We start from the raw sequence: 19,886 nt of genomic DNA on the forward strand, positions 1-19,886 counted from the left end.
CAAAGAACCATGAAAAGACTTTCTACTCCCAAGGAGACAAGAGATATTAAGCCGCAATGACGTCCGACGCGCGCATTTTCTCCGCCGCGCAGCACATTTAAAAAAATCATAGCGTGAAAACCGTGGGTTCGATCCGCGTGCCGCTCGAAGGCGATTACAGGGGAGATTGAGCCCTTTCCAAAGAGGCATGAACAGACTTCCTACTCCCAAGGAGCCCAAAGATATTAAGCCGCAAATACGTCCTACGCGCGTCTTTTCTACGCCGCGCACCACATTTAAAAAATCGTATCGGAAGAACGGTGGGTCCAATCCGCGTGCCGCTTAAAGGCGATTACAAGGGAGATGCAAACCTTTCCAAAGAGCCATGAAAAGACTTTCTACTCCCAAGGAGACAATAGATATTAAGCCGAAATGACGTCCGACGCGCGCATTTTCTCCGCCGCGCACCACATTTAAAAAAATCATAGCGTGAAAACCGTGGGTTCGATCCGCGTGCCGCTCGAAGGCGATTACAGCGGAGATGCAGCCCTTTCCAAAGAGCCATGAAAAGACTTTCTACTCCCAAGGAGACAAGAGATATTAAGCCGAAATGACGTCCGACGCGCGCATTTCCTCCGCCGCGCACCACATTTAAAAAAATCATAGCTTGAAAACCGTGGGTTCGATCCGCGTGCCGCTCGAAGGCGATTACAGGGGAGATGCAGCCCTTTCCAAAGAGCCATGAACAGACTTTCTACTCCCAAGGAGACAAGAGATATTTCGCGCATTTTCTCCGACGCGCACCACGTTTAAAAAATCGTAGCGTGAGAACGGTGGGTCCGATCCGCGTGCCGCTTAAAGGCGATTACAGGGGAGATGCATCCCTTTCCAAAGAGCCATGAACAGACTTCCTACTCCCAAGGAGCCCAAAGATATTAAGCCGCAAATACGTCCTACGCGCGTCTTTTCTACGCCGCGCACCACATTTAAAAAATCGTATCGGAAGAACGGTGGGTCCAATCCGCGTGCCGCTTAAAGGCGATTACAAGGGAGATGCAAACCTTTCCAAAGAGCCATGAAAAGACTTTCTACTCCCAAGGAGACAATAGATATTAAGCCAAAATGACGTCCGACGCGCGCATTTTCTCCGCCGCGCACCACATTTAAAAAAATCATAGCGTGAAAACCGTGGGTTCGATCCGCGTGCCGCTCGAAGGCGATTACAGCGGAGATGCAGCCCTTTCCAAAGAGCCATGAAAAGACTTTCTACTCCCAAGGAGACAAGAGATATTAAGCCGAAATGACGTCCGACGCGCGCATTTCCTCCGCCGCGCAACACATTTAAAAAAAATCGTAGCGTGAAAAACGTGGGTTCGATCCGCGTGCCGCTCGAAGGCGATTACAGGGGAGATGCATCCCTTTCAAAAGAGCCATGAACAGACTTTCTACTCCCAAGGAGACCAGAAATATTAACATATAAAGCGTTACGCTCCAGTCGGATGAACGAGAAACGCTTGTACAATTGCAACGAATTGGAGGAGAAACTTTAAACAAACGCGCTGACTTTGAACGCTCACATCTAGGCCGGGCCAACTCCAAATGGCGTGCAACTCGGTGTGCATCACCTCCATGACTGTCCCTAACGAACGCCACCTGCCACGCTTTCGGCCTATCCCTGGCGGCATTAAAAAATCGTAGCGTGATAACGATGGTTCCGATGCGCGTGCCGCTCGAAGGCGATTACAGGGGAGATACAGCCCTTTCCAAAGAGCCATGAACAGACTTTCTACTCCCAAGGAGACAAGAGATATTACGCGCATTTTCTCCGACGCGCACCACGTTTAAAAAATCGTAGCGTGAGAACGGTGGGTCCGATCCGCGTGCCGCTTAAAGGCGATTACAGGGGAGATGCAACCCTTTCCAAAGAACCATGAAAAGACTTTCTACTCCCAAGGAGACAAGAGATATTAAGCCGCAATGACGTCCGACGCGCGCATTTTCTCCGCCGCGCAGCACATTTAAAAAAATCATAGCGTGAAAACCGTGGGTTCGATCCGCGTGCCCCTCGAAGGCGATTACAGGGGAGATGGAGCCCTTTCCAAAGAGGCATGAACAGACTTCCTACTCCCAAGGAGCCCAAAGATATTAAGCCGCAAATACGTCCTACGCGCGTCTTTTCTACGCCGCGCACCACATTTAAAAAATCGTAGCGTAAGAACGGTGGGTCCGATCCGCGTGCCGCTTAAAGGCGATTACAGGGGAGATGCAGCCCTTTCCAAAGAGCCATGAAAAGACTTTCTACTCCCAAGGAGACAAGAGATATTAAGCCGAAATGACGTCCGACGCGCGCATTTCCTCCGCCGCCCGCCACGTTTAAAAAATCGTAGCGTGAGAATGGCGGGTCCGATCTGGATGGCGCTAGCACCGGCTGAATCCTGAGATCCAGAGCTTTCCAACGAGCCCGCGTGCGTGTCTCTTCTCCAAGGTAGCCGAGAGATATGAAAGGATAAAAGGGGAAAAGAATAAAATGCGCGTCGGTTTGAAATTCGCAGGCTACCTGCGCTGAAGGCGTGGAAAACGAGCACGTGACGGAAAGGCTTCCGTACCCGATGGGTCCAAATCACATGCGCAGCAAAGTACCTTTAAACCTGGACACACAATGGAGACCATTTGACCCTTTAAAATCATACTACAACCAGACTTCCAGGTCACACAGTCATGCCCAGCAAAGGAGCTCTGCGCCTGGGCAGACCATGCAGTTTGACCCTTTAACCAAAACTAGAAACAGACCTCCAAGCCCAGGAGGTCACAGAATCATACCCAGTAAAGTAGCTAGCTAGCCTTCAGCTCAGTAAACCATACAATCAAATGTCCACCAAGCATTTAAACCGCAAGCATTTAAACCACTAGATACCGCTAGTTACCGGCTGCACGGTTAACAGTGCAAAGCCATTACCAAGCTACCTAGCTAGCTACCGGAAGCACTTTTAACAGTGCAAAGTCAGTAGCTAGCTAGCTACTGTAGCTAGCTAGCTAGCTAGCTACTGACTTTGCACTGTTAAAAGTGCTTCCGGTAGCTAGCTAGCTAGCTAGATGGCAGCTCAGTAACCGTACAAATTCGCCTGCTGCTGAAAACTGTCAAGTTGTATTTATAGCTTTCGTTTTAGTTCTCTCAGCTTACTTATTTGGTTTTTTTGTGTGTGTTTTTTTTTAGGGAAGTTTAATAATTTCTTAGAAATCTTGGAACATTTTGCCAGTTGGCATCTAGGAAAGCCTTTCTGCCCACAGACAATAAACACAAGCCAGAATTCCTCAAACAGGAATGAATCTACTAATTTAGTAACATTTCAGGCACATGAGTGGAGGAACTAGCAAATTCTAAATGATGAAATCGAAGCTGATAAAAATCCATGAAAATATAAACTGGTCATGAAAAAATGCTTGTGAATTGAAAATGTAAGTGATAGGATTAAAACAGTCTTGATTTGATATATTTTTAAAAATCAAATATCAAGTTTGATCATTCATGACCAAGGGAGTTTCTATGAGGGTGTAAACAACAAATGCATGTGAACTAAATACTACAGTGGTATATAATTAAATAATTGGAATAACTTTGTGTCACGTCATTTAACGTTTAACTCAAGCCGTTTGTGTTACCGGACTCTTTTATCACTTAACATTAGTAACTGTTTTAGTTGCCTTGTTTATCCAATAACATTCATTAATTAATCAATCCATGGTTTAACCCAAGCAATTTTCGTTACTTCCGCCTCTCGAGGCAAAAATGTCAATCAGAACGTTGCGCCCGCAAACTTCAAATAAACGATAAATAAGGCAAGTAATAAAAATGGATAAAGTTGAAAGATAAGTTGATTAAACTTGAGTCAAATAAAACTACTTATCAGTCAAAACGTCAATTCATATGCATTTTATTGACTCTAAATTTAATTTACGTGCATTTTAATCAGCCATATTTTTGGTGTATAGACCTGAGTTTTGTCGTTGAAGAGAATAAAAGAATCCGTCGTGTAAACTTACGCCATCTGCAGGCTGAGATGGTGTTGGGTTGACCCGGATGTGACGTTTGCCAAGCTGATGACATATCACGATATTAATTGTGAGATTTCCTTACCGTCTTTGCTCTTCGCAGAAGGGCACAGTGTGGTTTACAGGGCACAGTTTGACCCTTTAAATAATACTACAACCAGACTTCCAGGCACAAGAGGTCACACAGTCATGCCCAGCAAAGTAGCTCGGGGCCTGGGCCGTTTCACTCTTTAAATCGTTCAAAGCACCACATTTCAAGGCCCAAGAGGTCACGCAGTCATGCCCAGCAACGTAGCTCTGGGCCTGGGCACACTTCATGCAGTTTGACCCTTTAAATAATACTACAACCAGACTTCCAGGCACAAGAGGTCACACAGTCATGCCCAGCAAAGTAGCTTTAAACGTGGGCACACTTCAGACCGTTTCATTCTTTAAATCGTTCAAAGCACCACATTTCAAGGCCCAAGAGGTCACAGAATCATGCCCAGCAAAGGAGCTCTGGGCCTGGGCACACTTCATGCAGTTTGACCCTTTAAATAATACTACAACCAGACTTCCAGGCACAAGAGGTCACACAGTCATGCCCAGCAAAGTAGCTTTGGGCCTGGGCACACTTCATGCAGTTTGACTCTTTAAATAATACTACAACCAGACTTCCAGGCACAAGAGGTCAGACAGTCATGCCCAGCAAAGTAGCTCTGGGCCTGGGCACACTTCATGCAGTTTGACTCTTTAAATAATACTACAACCAGACTTCCAGGCACAAGAGGTCAGACAGTCATGCCCAGCAAAGTAGCTCTGGGCCTGGGCACACTTCATGCAGTTTGACTCTTTAAATAATACTACAACCAGACTTCCAGGCACAAGAGGTCACACAGTCATGCCCAGCAAAGTAGCTCTGGGCCTGGGCACACTTCAGACCGTTTCACTCTTTAAATCGTTCAAAGCACCACATTTCAAGGCCCAAGGGGTCACGCAGTCATGCCCAGCAACGTAGCTCTGGGCCTGGGCACACTTCATGCAGTTTGACCCTTTAAATAATACTACAACCAGACTTCCATGCACAAGAGTTCACACAGTCATGCCCAGCAAAGGAGCTCTGGGCCTGTGCACACTTCATGCAGTTTGACCCTTTAAATAATACTACAACCAGACTTCCAGGCACAAGAGGTCACACAGTCATGCCCAGCAAAGGAGCTCTGGGCCTGGGCACACTTCATGCAGTTTGACCCTTTAAATAATACTACAACCAGACTTCCAGGCCCAAGAGGTCAGACAGTCATGCCCAGCAAAGTAGCTCTGGGCCTGGGCACACTTCATGCAGTTTGACTCTTTAAATAATACTACAACCAGACTTCCAGGCACAAGAGGTCACACAGTCATGCCCAGCAAAGTAGCTCTGGGCCTGGGCACACTTCAGACCGTTTCACTCTTTAAATCGTTCAAAGCACCACATTTCAAGGCCCAAGAGGTCACAGAATCATGCGCAGCAAAGGAGCTCTGGGCCAGGGCACACCATGCAGTTTGACCCTTTAAATAATACTACAACCAGACTTCCATGCACAAGAGTTCACACAGTCATGCCCAGCAAAGGAGCTCTGGGCCTGGGCACACCATGCAGTTTGACCCTTTAAATAATACTACAACCAGACTTCCAGGCACAAGAGGTCACACAGTCATACCCAGCAAAGTAGCTCTGGGCCTGGGCACACTTCATGCAGTTTGACCCTTTAAATAATACTACAACCAGACTTCCAGGCACAAGAGGTCACACAGTCATGCCCAGCAAGGTTGCTTTAAACGTGGGCACACTTCAGACCGTTTCACTCTTTAAATCGTTCAAAGCACCACATTTCAAGGCCCAAGAGGTCACAGAATCATGCCCAGCAAAGGAGCTGGGCCTGGGCACACTTCACGCAGTTTGACCCTTTAAATAATACTACAACCAGACTTCCAGGCACAAGAGGTCACACAGTCATGCCCAGCAAAGGAGCTCTGGGCCTGGGCACACTTCATGCAGTTTGACCCTTTAAATAATACTACAACCAGACTTCCAGGCACAAGAGGTCATGCAGTAATGCCCAGCAAGGTTGCTTTAAACGTGGGCACACTTCAGACCGTTTCATTCTTTAAATCGTTCAAAGCACCACATTTCAAGGCCCAAGAGGTCACAGAATCATGCGCAGCAAAGGAGCTCTGGGCCAGGGCACACCATGCAGTTTGACCCTTTAAATAATACTACAACCAGACTTCCAGGCACAAGAGGTCACACAGTCATACCCAGCAAAGTAGCTCTGGGCCTGGGCACACTTCATGCAGTTTGACCCTTTAAATAATACTACAACCAGACTTCCAGGCACAAGAGGTCACACAGTCATGCCCAGCAAGGTTGCTTTAAACGTGGGCACACTTCAGACCGTTTCACTCTTTAAATCGTTCAAAGCACCACATTTCAAGGCCCAAGAGGTCACAGAATCATGCCCAGCAAAGGAGCTGGGCCTGGGCACACTTCACGCAGTTTGACCCTTTAAATAATACTACAACCAGACTTCCAGGCACAAGAGGTCACACAGTCATGCCCAGCAAAGGAGCTCTGGGCCTGGGCACACTTCATGCAGTTTGACCATTTAAATAATACTACAACCAGACTTCCATGCACAAGAGGTCACACAGTCATGCCCAGCAAGGTTGCATTAAACGTGGGCACACTTCAGACCGTTTCACTCTTTAAATCGTTCAAAGCACCACATTTCAAGGCCCAAGAGGTCACAGAATCATGCCCAGCAACGTAGCTCTGGGCCTGGGCACACTTCATGCAGTTTGACCCTTTAAATAATACTACAACCAGACTTCCAGGCACAAGAGGTCAGACAGTCATGCCCAGCAAAGTAGCTCGGGGCCTGGGCACACTTCATGCAGTTTGACCCTTTAAATAATACTACAACCAGACTTCCAGGCACAAGAGGTCATGCAGTCATGCCCAGCAAGGTTGCTTTAAACGTGGGCACACTTCAGACCGTTTCACTCTTTAAATCGTTCAAAGCACCACATTTCAAGGCCCAAGAGGTCACAGAATCATGCCCAGCAAAGTAGCTTTGGGGCTGGGCCCACTTCATGCAGTTTGACCCTTTAAATAATACTACAACCAGACTTCCATGCACAAGAGTTCACACAGTCATGCCCAGCAAAGGAGCTCTGGGCCTGTGCACACTTCATGCAGTTTGACCCTTTAAATAATACTACAACCAGACTTCCAGGCACAAGAGGTCACACAGTCATGCCCAGCAAGGTTGCTTTAAACGTGGGCACACTTCAGACCGTTTCATTCTTTAAATCGTTCAAAGCACCACATTTCAAGGCACAAGAGGTCACGCAGTCATGCCCAGCAACGTAGCTCTGGGCCTGGGCACACTTCATGCAGTTTGACCCTTTAAATAATACTACAACCATACTTCAAGGCACAAGAGGTCACACAGTCATGCCCAGCAAGGTTGCTTTAAACGTGGGCACACTTCAGACCGTTTCACTCTTTAAATCGTTCAAAGCACCACATTTCAAGGGCCAAGAGGTCACAGAATCATGCCCAGCAAAGTAGCTCTGGGCATGGGCACACTTCATGCAGTTTGACCCTTTAAATAATACTACAACCAGACTTCCATGCACAAGAGTTCACACAGTCATGCCCAGCAAAGGAGCTCTGGGCCTGGGCACACCATGCAGTTTGACCCTTTAAATAATACTACAACCAGACTTCCAGGCACAAGAGGTCACACAGTCATACCCAGCAAAGTAGCTCTGGGCCTGGGCACACTTCATGCAGTTTGACCCTTTAAATAATACTACAACCAGACTTCCAGGCACAAGAGGTCACACAGTCATGCCCAGCAAGGTTGCTTTAAACGTGGGCACACTTCAGACCGTTTCACTCTTTAAATCGTTCAAAGCACCACATTTCAAGGCCCAAGAGGTCACAGAATCATGCCCAGCAAAGGAGCTGGGCCTGGGCACACTTCACGCAGTTTGACCCTTTAAATAATACTACAACCAGACTTCCAGGCACAAGAGGTCACACAGTCATGCCCAGCAAAGGAGCTCTGGGCCTGGGCACACTTCATGCAGTTTGACCATTTAAATAATACTACAACCAGACTTCGATGCACAAGAGGTCACACAGTCATGCCCAGCAAGGTTGCATTAAACGTGGGCACACTTCAGACCGTTTCACTCTTTAAATCGTTCAAAGCACCACATTTCAAGGCCCAAGAGGTCACAGAATCATGCCCAGCAAAGGAGCTGGGCCTGGGCACACTTCACGCAGTTTGACCCATTAAATAATACTACAACCAGACTTCCAGGCACAAGAGGTCACACAGTCATGCCCAGCAAAGGAGCGCTGGGCCTGGGCACACTTCATGCAGTTTGACCATTTAAATAATACTACAACCAGACTTCCATGCACAAGAGGTCACACAGTCATGCCCAGCAAGGTTGCATTAAACGTGGGCACACTTCAGACCGTTTCACTCTTTAAATCGTTCAAAGCACCACATTTCAAGGCCCAAGAGGTCACAGAATCATGCCCAGCAACGTAGCTCTGGGCCTGGGCACACTTCATGCAGTTTGACCCTTTAAATAATACTACAACCAGACTTCCAGGCACAAGAGGTCAGACAGTCATGCCCAGCAAAGTAGCTCGGGGCCTGGGCACACTTCATGCAGTTTGACCCTTTAAATAATACTACAACCAGACTTCCAGGCACAAGAGGTCATGCAGTCATGCCCAGCAAGGTTGCTTTAAACGTGGGCACACTTCAGACCGTTTCACTCTTTAAATCGTTCAAAGCACCACATTTCAAGGCCCAAGAGGTCACAGAATCATGCCCAGCAAAGTAGCTTTGGGGCTGGGCCCACTTCATGCAGTTTGACCCTTTAAATAATACTACAACCAGACTTCCATGCACAAGAGTTCACACAGTCATGCCCAGCAAAGGAGCTCTGGGCCTGTGCACACTTCATGCAGTTTGACCCTTTAAATAATACTACAACCAGACTTCCAGGCACAAGAGGTCACACAGTCATGCCCAGCAAGGTTGCTTTAAACGTGGGCACACTTCAGACCGTTTCATTCTTTAAATCGTTCAAAGCACCACATTTCAAGGCACAAGAGGTCACGCAGTCATGCCCAGCAACGTAGCTCTGGGCCTGGGCACACTTCATGCAGTTTGACCCTTTAAATAATACTACAACCATACTTCAAGGCACAAGAGGTCACACAGTCATGCCCAGCAAGGTTGCTTTAAACGTGGGCACACTTCAGACCGTTTCACTCTTTAAATCGTTCAAAGCACCACATTTCAAGGGCCAAGAGGTCACACAGTCATGCCCAGCAAAGTCGCTATGGGCCTGGGCAGACCATGCAATTTGACCCTTTAACCAAAACTAGAAACAGAACTCAAAGCCCAGGAGGTCACAAAATCATGCCCATCAAAGTAGCTCTGGGCCTGTGTACACTTCAGGCCATTTCACCTTTTATATAATGGAAACACCAGACCTCCAGGCCCAAGAGGTCACACAGTCATGCCCAGAAAAGTAACTCTGGGCCTATACACACTTCACGCAGTTTGACCGTTTAAATAAATCTAGAAACAGACTTCCTGGCCCAAGAGGTCACACAGTCATGCCCAGCAAGGTTGCTTTAAACATGGACACACAATGGAGACCATTTGACCCTTTAAATAATACTACCACCAGACACATACAGGTGGGCACATATACACAGATACACATTCTGTTTAATTTCTTCACATCTGCAGACTAGAGTAAGCTGAGGGTATAGTGTTCAACCAGGTACTACATAAACAGTATATAGTATATATACAGAGGATATAGTGTTAAACCAGGTACTACATACAGAGTATATAGTATACATAAAGAGTATATAGTTTGACCAAAAGATCGTGCTGATCTTTGATCTCCTGGTTCTTCATCTCCAGCGCCACTTTCAGACTCATAAAGTCCTCCTCTATGGGCTGGTATAACCCACACACACGAATCATCACTACAGCCAGTACAATGGAAAGGTGGGAATGTGTACTGAATGTGTACTGACTTTATAAGTGAAAGGTGGAGGTACTGGTGGATGTGTACTGACACTAGAAGGGATCTCTACCTGCAGTGACAGTCTGAGCTTCTCAAGTTCTTCCTCCAGAGATTTCTTCTCCTGTTCACAGGCCATTTTCATATCTGCCAGAGCAAGTATCATTACTCCTGGATATAACACAGATTGTATATACTACATAATTACTACTGAATATATAAAATATAATATATATAGTACTATACATATATTAGTATCACTTTTATTGGAGCCTAAAGGCTAACATTCATTATTAGTTATGTTAGTATTATTGCATTTCCATAGTACTTACTCTTGATGGACCTGTTATGCTCCTCCTCCTCCTGCTGTTTCTGCAGGAGCTCTGTCTCCTCCTGCTGCTTGTGTTTCAGCATCTCCTGAAGAACCTGCAGCTCCTTCTGCTTCTGCAACCTCAACTCCTTCAGCTGCTCCAACAAACTGTTCTCCAACTCCTCCTTCTCACACCGCAAACACTCCAATCGGGCCACAGGCCCCACTAGTGACACAGAACCACACACACACACACACACATAGAGAGAGATAAACATGTATAAATGTATAAGAATTTGTGGATAAAATTATTATGAGATTATTTATAATCAAACGACTACACTACACAACCACTTCTTCCTTTTATTTACATATTATACAGATATTTACATTTTATTTACCAGCGTGCGTCTCTCTTCTCCAAGGTAGCGGAGAGATATGAAAGGATAAAAGGGGAAAAGAATAAAATGCGCGTCGGTTTTAAATTCGCAGGCTACCTGCGCTGAAGGCGTGGAAAACGAGCACGTGACGGAAAGGCTTCAGTACCCGATGGGTCCAAATCACATGCGCAGCAAAGTAGCTTTAAACCTGGACACACAATGGAGACCATTTGACCCTTTAAAATCATACTACAACCAGACTTCCAGGTCACACAGTCATGCCCAGCAAAGGAGCTCTGCGCCTGGGCAGACCATGCAGTTTGACCCTTTAATCAAAACTAGAAACAGACCTCCAAGCCCAGGAGGTCACAGAATCATACCCAGTAAAGTAGCTAGCTAGCTTTCAGCTCAGTAAACCATACAATCAAATGTCCACCAAGCATTTAAACCGCAAGCATTTAAACCACTAGATACCGCTAGTTACCGGCTGCACGGTTAACAGTGCAAAGCCATTACCAAGCTACCTAGCTAGCTACCGGAAGCACTTTTAACAGTGCAAAGACAGTAGCTAGCTAGCTAGCTACAGTAGCTAGCTAGCTACTGACTTTGCACTGTTAAAAGTGCTTCCGGTAGCTAGCTAGCTAGCTAGATGGCAGCTCAGTAACCGTACAAATTCGCCTGCTGCTGAAAACTGTCAAGTTGTATTTATAGCTTTCGTTTTAGTTCTCTCAGCTTACTTATTTGGTTTTTTTGTGTGTGTTTTTTTTTAGGGAAGTTTAATAATTTCTTAGAAATCTTGGAACATTTTGCCAGTTGGCATCTAGGAAAGCCTTTCTGCCCACAGACAATAAACACAAGCCAGAATTCCTCAAACAGGAATGAATCTACTAATTTAGTAACATTTCAGGCACATGAGTGGAGGAACTAGCAAATTCTAAATGATGAAATCGAAGCTGATAAAAATCCATGAAAATATAAACTGGTCATGAAAAAATGCTTGTGAATTGAAAATGTAAGTGATAGGATTAAAACAGTCTTGATTTGATATATTTTTAAAAATCAAATATCAAGTTTGATCATTCATGACCAAGGGAGTTTCTATGAGGGTGTAAACAACAAATGCATGTGAACTAAATACTACAGTGGTATATAATTAAATAATTGGAATAACTTTGTGTCACGTCATTTAACGTTTAACTCAAGCCGTTTGTGTTACCGGACTCTTTTATCACTTAACATTAGTAACTGTTTTAGTTGCCTTGTTTATCCAATAACATTCATTAATTAATCAATCCATGGTTTAACCCAAGCAATTTTCGTTACTTCCGCCTCTCGAGGCAAAAATGTCAATCAGAACGTTGCGCCCGCAAACTTCAAATAAACGATAAATAAGGCAAGTAATAAAAATGGATAAAGTTGAAAGATAAGTTGATTAAACTTGAGTCAAATAAAACTACTTATCAGTCAAAACATCAATTCATATGCATTTTATTGACTCTAAATTTAATTTACGTGCATTTTAATCAGCCATATTTTTGGTGTATAGACCTGAGTTTTGTCGTTGAAGAGAATAAAAGAATCCGTCGTGTAAACTTACGCCATCTGCAGGCTGAGATGGTGTTGGGTTGACCCGGATGTGACGTTTGCCAAGCTGATGACATATCACGATATTAATTGTGAGATTTCCTTACCGTCTTTGCTCTTCGCAGAAGGGCACAGTGTGGTTTACAGGGCACAGTTTGACCCTTTAAATAATACTACAACCAGACTTCCAGGCACAAGAGGTCACACAGTCATGCCCAGCAAAGTAGCTCGGGGCCTGGGCCGTTTCACTCTTTAAATCGTTCAAAGCACCACATTTCAAGGCCCAAGAGGTCACGCAGTCATGCCCAGCAACGTAGCTCTGGGCCTGGGCACACTTCATGCAGTTTGACCCTTTAAATAATACTACAACCAGACTTCCAGGCACAAGAGGTCACACAGTCATGCCCAGCAAGGTTGCTTTAAACGTGGGCACACTTCAGACCGTTTCACTCTTTAAATCGTTCAAAGCACCACATTTCAAGGCCCAAGAGGTCACGCAGTCATGCCCAGCAACGTAGCTCTGGGCCTGGGCACACTTCATGCAGTTTGACCCTTTAAATAATACTACAACCAGACTTCCATGCACAAGAGGTCACACAGTCATGCCCAGCAAAGTAGCTCGGGGCCTGGGCACACTTCATGCAGTTTGACCCTTTAAATAATACTACAACCAGACTTCCAGGCACAAGAGGTCACGCAGTCATGCCCAGCAAGGTTGCTTTAAACGTGGGCACACTTCAGACCGTTTCACTCTTTAAATCGTTCAAAGCACCACATTTCAAGGCCCAAGAGGTCACAGAATCATGCCCAGCAAAGTAGCTTTGGGGCTGGGCCCACTTCATGCAGTTTGACCCTTTAAATAATACTACAACCAGACTTCCATGCACAAGAGTTCACACAGTCATGCCCAGCAAAGGAGCTCTGGGCCTGTGCACACTTCATGCAGTTTGACCCTTTTAATAATACTACAACCAGACTTCCAGGCACAAGAGGTCACACAGTCATGCCCAGCAAGGTTGCTTTAAACGTGGGCACACTTCAGACCGTTTCATTCTTTAAATCGTTCAAAGCACCACATTTCAAGGCACAAGAGGTCACGCAGTCATGCCCAGCAACGTAGCTCTGGGCCTGGGCACACTTCATGCAGTTTGACCCTTTAAATAATACTACAACCATACTTCAAGGCACAAGAGGTCACACAGTCATGCCCAGCAAGGTTGCTTTAAACGTGGGCACACTTCAGACCGTTTCACTCTTTAAATCGTTCAAAGCACCACATTTCAAGGCCCAAGAGGTCACAGAATCATGCCCAGCAACGTAGCTCTGGGCCTGGGCACACTTCATGCAGTTTGACCCTTTAAATAATACTACAACCAGACTTCCAGGCCCAAGAGGTCAGACAGTCATGCCCAGCAAAGTAGCTCTGGGCCTGGGCACACTTCAGACCGTTTCACTCTTTAAATCGTTCAAAGCACCACATTTCAAGGCCCAAGAGATCACAGAATCATGCCCAGCAACGTAGCTCTGGGAATGGGCACACTTCATGCAGTTTGACCATTTAAATAATACTACAACCAGACTTCCATGCACAAGAGTTCACACAGTCATGCCCAGCAAAGGAGCTCTGGGCCTGTGCACACTTCATGCAGTTTGACCCTTTAAATAATACTACAACCAGACTTCCAGGCACAAGAGGTCACACAGTCATGCCCAGCAAGGTTGCTTTAAACGTGGGCACACTTCAGACCGTTTCATTCTTTAAATCGTTCAAAGCACCACATTTCAAGGCCCAAGAGATCACAGAATCATGCCCAGCAACGTAGCTCTGGGAATGGGCACACTTCATGCAGTTTGACCATTTAAATAATACTACAAGCAGACTTCCAGGCACAAGAGGTCACACACTCATGCCCAGCAAAGTAGCTTTAAACGTGGGCACACTTCAGACCGTTTCATTCTTTAAATCGTTCAAAGCACCACATTTCAAGGCCCAAGAGGTCACGCAGTCATGCCCAGCAACGTATCTCTGGGCCTGGGCACACTTCATGCAGTTTGACCCTTTAAATAATACTACAACCAGACTTCCAGGCCCAAGAGGTCAGACAGTCATGCCCAGCAAAGTAGCTCTGGGCCTGGGCACACTTCATGCAGTTTGACTCTTTAAATAATACTACAACCAGACTTCCAGGCACAAGAGGTCACACAGTCATGCCCAGCAAAGTAGCTCTGGGCCTGGGCACACCATGCAGTTTGACCCTTTAAATAATACTACAACCAGACTTCCAGGCACAAGAGGTCACACAGTCATGCCCAGCAAAGTAGCTCGGGGCCTGGGCACACTTCATGCAGTTTGACCCTTTAAATAATACTACAACCAGACTTCCAGGCACAAGAGGTCACACAGTCATGCCCAGCAAAGTAGCTCGGGGCCTGGGCACACTTCATGCAGTTTGACCCTTTAAATAATACTACAACCAGACTTCCATGCACAAGAGGTCACACAGTCATGCCCAGCAAGGTTGCATTAAACGTGGGCACACTTCAGACCGTTTCACTCTTTAAATCGTTCAAAGCACCACATTTCAAGGCCCAAGAGGTCACAGAATCATGCCCAGCAACGTAGCTCTGGGCCTGGGCACACTTCATGCAGTTTGACCCTTTAAATAATACTACAACCAGACTTCCAGGCACAAGAGGTCACGCAGTCATGCCCAGCAAAGTAGCTCGGAGCCTGGGCACACTTCATGCAGTTTGACCCTTTAAATAATACTACAACCAGACTTCCAGGCACAAGAGGTCAGACAGTCATGCCCAGCAAAGTAGCTCTGGGCCTGGGCACACTTCAGACCGTTTCACTCTTTAAATCGTTCAAAGCACCACATTTCAAGACCCAAGAGGTCACGCAGTCATGCCCAGCAACGTAGCTCTGGGCCTGGGCACACTTCATGCAGTTTGACCCTTTAAATAATACTACAACCAGACTTCCATGCACAAGAGGTCACACAGTCATGCCCAGCAAAGGAGCTCTGGGCCTGTGCACACTTCATGCAGTTTGACCCTTTAAATAATACTACAACCAGACTTCCAGGCACAAGAGGTCACACAGTCATGCCCAGCAAGGTTGCTTTAAACGTGGGCACACTTCAGACCGTTTCACTCTTTAAATCGTTCAAAGCACCACATTTCAAGGCCCAAGAGATCACAGAATCATGCCCAGCAACGTAGCTCTGGGAATGGGCACACTTCATGCAATTTGACCATTTAAATAATACTACAACCAGACTTCCATGCACAAGAGTTCACACAGTCATGCCCAGCAAAGGAGCTCTGGGCCTGTGCACACTTCATGCAGTTTGACCCTTTAAATAATACTACAACCAGACTTCCAGGCACAAGAGGTCACACAGTCATGCCCAGCAAGGTTGCTTTAAACGTGGGAACACTTCAGACCGTTTCATTCTTTAAATCGTTCAAAGCACCACATTTCAAGGCCCAAGAGATCACAGAATCATGCCCAGCAACGTAGCTCTGGGAATGGGCACACTTCATGCAGTTTGACCATTTAAATAATACTACAAGCAGACTTCCAGGCACAAGAGGTCACACAGTCATGCCCAGCAAAGTAGCTTTAAACGTGGGCACACTTCAGACCGTTTCATTCTTTAAATCGTTCAAAGCACCACATTTCAAGGCCCAAGAGGTCACGCAGTCATGCCCAGCAACGTAGCTCTGGGCCTGGGCCCACTTCATGCAGTTTGACCCTTTAAATAATACTACAACCAGACTTCCATGCACAAGAGTTCACACAGTCATGCCCAGCAAAGGAGCTCTGGGCCTGTGCACACTTCATGCAGTTTGACCCTTTAAATAATACTACAACCAGACTTCCAGGCACAAGAGGTCACGCAGTCATGCCCAGCAAAGTAGCTCGGAGCCTGGGCACACTTCATGCAGTTTGACCCTTTAAATAATACTACAACCAGACTTCCAGGCACAAGAGGTCACGCAGTCATGCCCAGCAAGGTTGCTTTAAACGTGGGCACACTTCAGACCGTTTCACTCTTTAAATCGTTCAAAGCACCACATTTCAAGGCCCAAGAGGTCACAGAATCATGCCCAGCAAAGGAGCTCTGGGCCTGGGCACACTTCATGCAGTTTGACCCTTTAAATAATACTACAACCAGACTTCCAGGCACAAGAGGTCACGCAGTCATGCCCAGCAAAGTAGCTCGGAGCCTGGGCACACTTCATGCAGTTTGACCCTTTAAATAATACTACAACCAGACTTCCAGGCACAAGAGGTCAGACAGTCATGCCCAGCAAAGTAGCTCTGGGCCTGGGCACACTTCAGACCGTTTCACTCTTTAAATCGTTCAAAGCACCACATTTCAAGACCCAAGAGGTCACGCAGTCATGCCCAGCAACGTAGCTCTGGGCCTGGGCACACTTCATGCAGTTTGACCCTTTAAATAATACTACAACCAGACTTCCATGCACAAGAGGTCACACAGTCATGCCCAGCAAAGGAGCTCTGGGCCTGTGCACACTTCATGCAGTTTGACCCTTTAAATAATACTACAACCAGACTTCCAGGCACAAGAGGTCACACAGTCATGCCCAGCAAGGTTGCTTTAAACGTGGGCACACTTCAGACCGTTTCATTCTTTAAATCGTTCAAAGCACCACATTTCAAGGCACAAGAGGTCACGCAGTCATGCCCAGCAACGTAGCTCTGGGCCTGGGCACACTTCATGCAGTTTGACCCTTTAAATAATACTACAACCATACTTCAAGGCACAAGAGGTCACACAGTCATGCCCAGCAAGGTTGCTTTAAACGTGGGCACACTTCAGACCGTTTCACTCTTTAAATCGTTCAAAGCACCACATTTCAAGGCCCAAGAGATCACAGAATCATGCCCAGCAACGTAGCTCTGGGAATGGGCACACTTCATGCAATTTGACCATTTAAATAATACTACAACCAGACTTCCATGCACAAGAGTTCACACAGTCATGCCCAGCAAAGGAGCTCTGGGCCTGTGCACACTTCATGCAGTTTGACCCTTTAAATAATACTACAACCAGACTTCCAGGCACAAGAGGTCACACAGTCATGCCCAGCAAGGTTGCTTTAAACGTGGGAACACTTCAGACCGTTTCATTCTTTAAATCGTTCAAAGCACCACATTTCAAGGCCCAAGAGATCACAGAATCATGCCCAGCAACGTAGCTCTGGGAATGGGCACACTTCATGCAGTTTGACCATTTAAATAATACTACAAGCAGACTTCCAGGCACAAGAGGTCACACAGTCATGCCCAGCAAAGTAGCTTTAAACGTGGGCACACTTCAGACCGTTTCATTCTTTAAATCGTTCAAAGCACCACATTTCAAGGCCCAAGAGGTCACGCAGTCATGCCCAGCAACGTAGCTCTGGGCCTGGGCCCACTTCATGCAGTTTGACCCTTTAAATAATACTACAACCAGACTTCCATGCACAAGAGTTCACACAGTCATGCCCAGCAAAGGAGCTCTGGGCCTGTGCACACTTCATGCAGTTTGACCCTTTAAATAATACTACAACCAGACTTCCAGGCACAAGAGGTCACACAGTCATGCCCAGCAAGGTTGCTTTAAACGTGGGCACACTTCAGACCGTTTCATTCTTTAAATCGTTCAAAGCACCACATTTCAAGGCACAAGAGGTCACGCAGTCATGCCCAGCAACGTAGCTCTGGGCCTGGGCACACCATGCAGTTTGACCGTTTAAATAATACTACAACCATACTTCAAGGCACAAGAGGTCACACAGTCATGCCCAGCAAGGTTGCTTTAAACGTGGGCACACTTCAGACCGTTTCACTCTTTAAATCGTTCAAAGCACCACATTTCAAGGCCCAAGAGGTCACAGAATCATGCCCAGCAACGTAGCTCTGGGCCTGGGCACACTTCATGCAGTTTGACCCTTTAAATAATACTACAACCAGACTTCCAGGCCCAAGAGATCAGACAGTCATGCCCAGCAAAGTAGCTCTGGGCCTGGGCACACTTCAGACCGTTTCACTCTTTAAATCGTTCAAAGCACCACATTTCAAGGCCCAAGAGATCACAGAATCATGCCCAGCAACGTAGCTCTGGGAATGGGCACACTTCATGCAGTTTGACCATTTAAATAATACTACAACCAGACTTCCATGCACAAGAGTTCACACAGTCATGCCCAGCAAAGGAGCTCTGGGCCTGTGCACACTTCATGCAGTTTGACCCTTTAAATAATACTACAACCAGACTTCCAGGCACAAGAGGTCACACAGTCATGCCCAGCAAGGTTGCTTTAAACGTGGGCACACTTCAGACCGTTTCATTCTTTAAATCGTTCAAAGCACCACATTTCAAGGCCCAAGAGGTCACAGAATCATGCCCAGCAACGTAGCTCTGGGCCTGGGCACACTTCATGCAGTTTGACCCTTTAAATAATACTACAACGAGACTTCCAGGCACAAGAGGTCACGCAGTCATGCCCAGCAAAGTAGCTCGGAGCCTGGGCACACTTCATGCAGTTTGACCCTTTAAATAATACTACAACCAGACTTCCAGGCACAAGAGGTCACGCAGTCATGCCCAGCAAGGTTGCTTTAAACGTGGGCACACTTCAGACCGTTTCACTCTTTAAATCGTTCAAAGCACCACATTTCAAGGCCCAAGAGGTCACAGAATCATGCCCAGCAAAGGAGCTCTGGGCCAGGGCACACTTCATGCAGTTTGACCCTTTAAATAATACTACAACCAGACTTCCATGCACAAGAGTTCACACAGTCATGCCCAGCAAAGGAGCTCTGGGCCTGGGCACACCATGCAGTTTGACCCTTTAAATAATACTACAACCAGACTTCCAGGCACAAGAGGTCACACAGTCATACCCAGCAAAGTAGCTCGGAGCCTGGGCACACTTCATGCAGTTTGACCCTTTAAATAATACTACAACCAGACTTCCAGGCACAAGAGGTCACGCAGTCATGCCCAGCAAGGTTGCTTTAAACGTGGGCACACTTCAGACCGTTTCACTCTTTAAATCGTTCAAAGCACCACATTTCAAGGCCCAAGAGGTCACAGAATCATGCCCAGCAAAGTAGCTTTGGGGCTGGGCCCACTTCATGCAGTTTGACCCTTTAAATAATACTACAACCAGACTTCCATGCACAAGAGTTCACACAGTCATGCCCAGCAAAGGAGCTCTGGGCCTGTGCACACTTCATGCAGTTTGACCCTTTAAATAATACTACAACCAGACTTCCAGGCACAAGAGGTCACACAGTCATGCCCAGCAAGGTTGCTTTAAACGTGGGCACACTTCAGACCGTTTCATTCTTTAAATCGTTCAAAGCACCACATTTCAAGGCACAAGAGGTCACGCAGTCATGCCCAGCAACGTAGCTCTGGGCCTGGGCACACCATGCAGTTTGACCCTTTAAATAATACTACAAC

Source organism: Electrophorus electricus, chromosome 13 (genome assembly GCF_041902795.1).
Source record: "Electrophorus electricus isolate QZ-2024a chromosome 13, ASM4190279v1, whole genome shotgun sequence".
NCBI lineage: Eukaryota > Metazoa > Chordata > Actinopteri > Gymnotiformes > Gymnotidae > Electrophorus > Electrophorus electricus.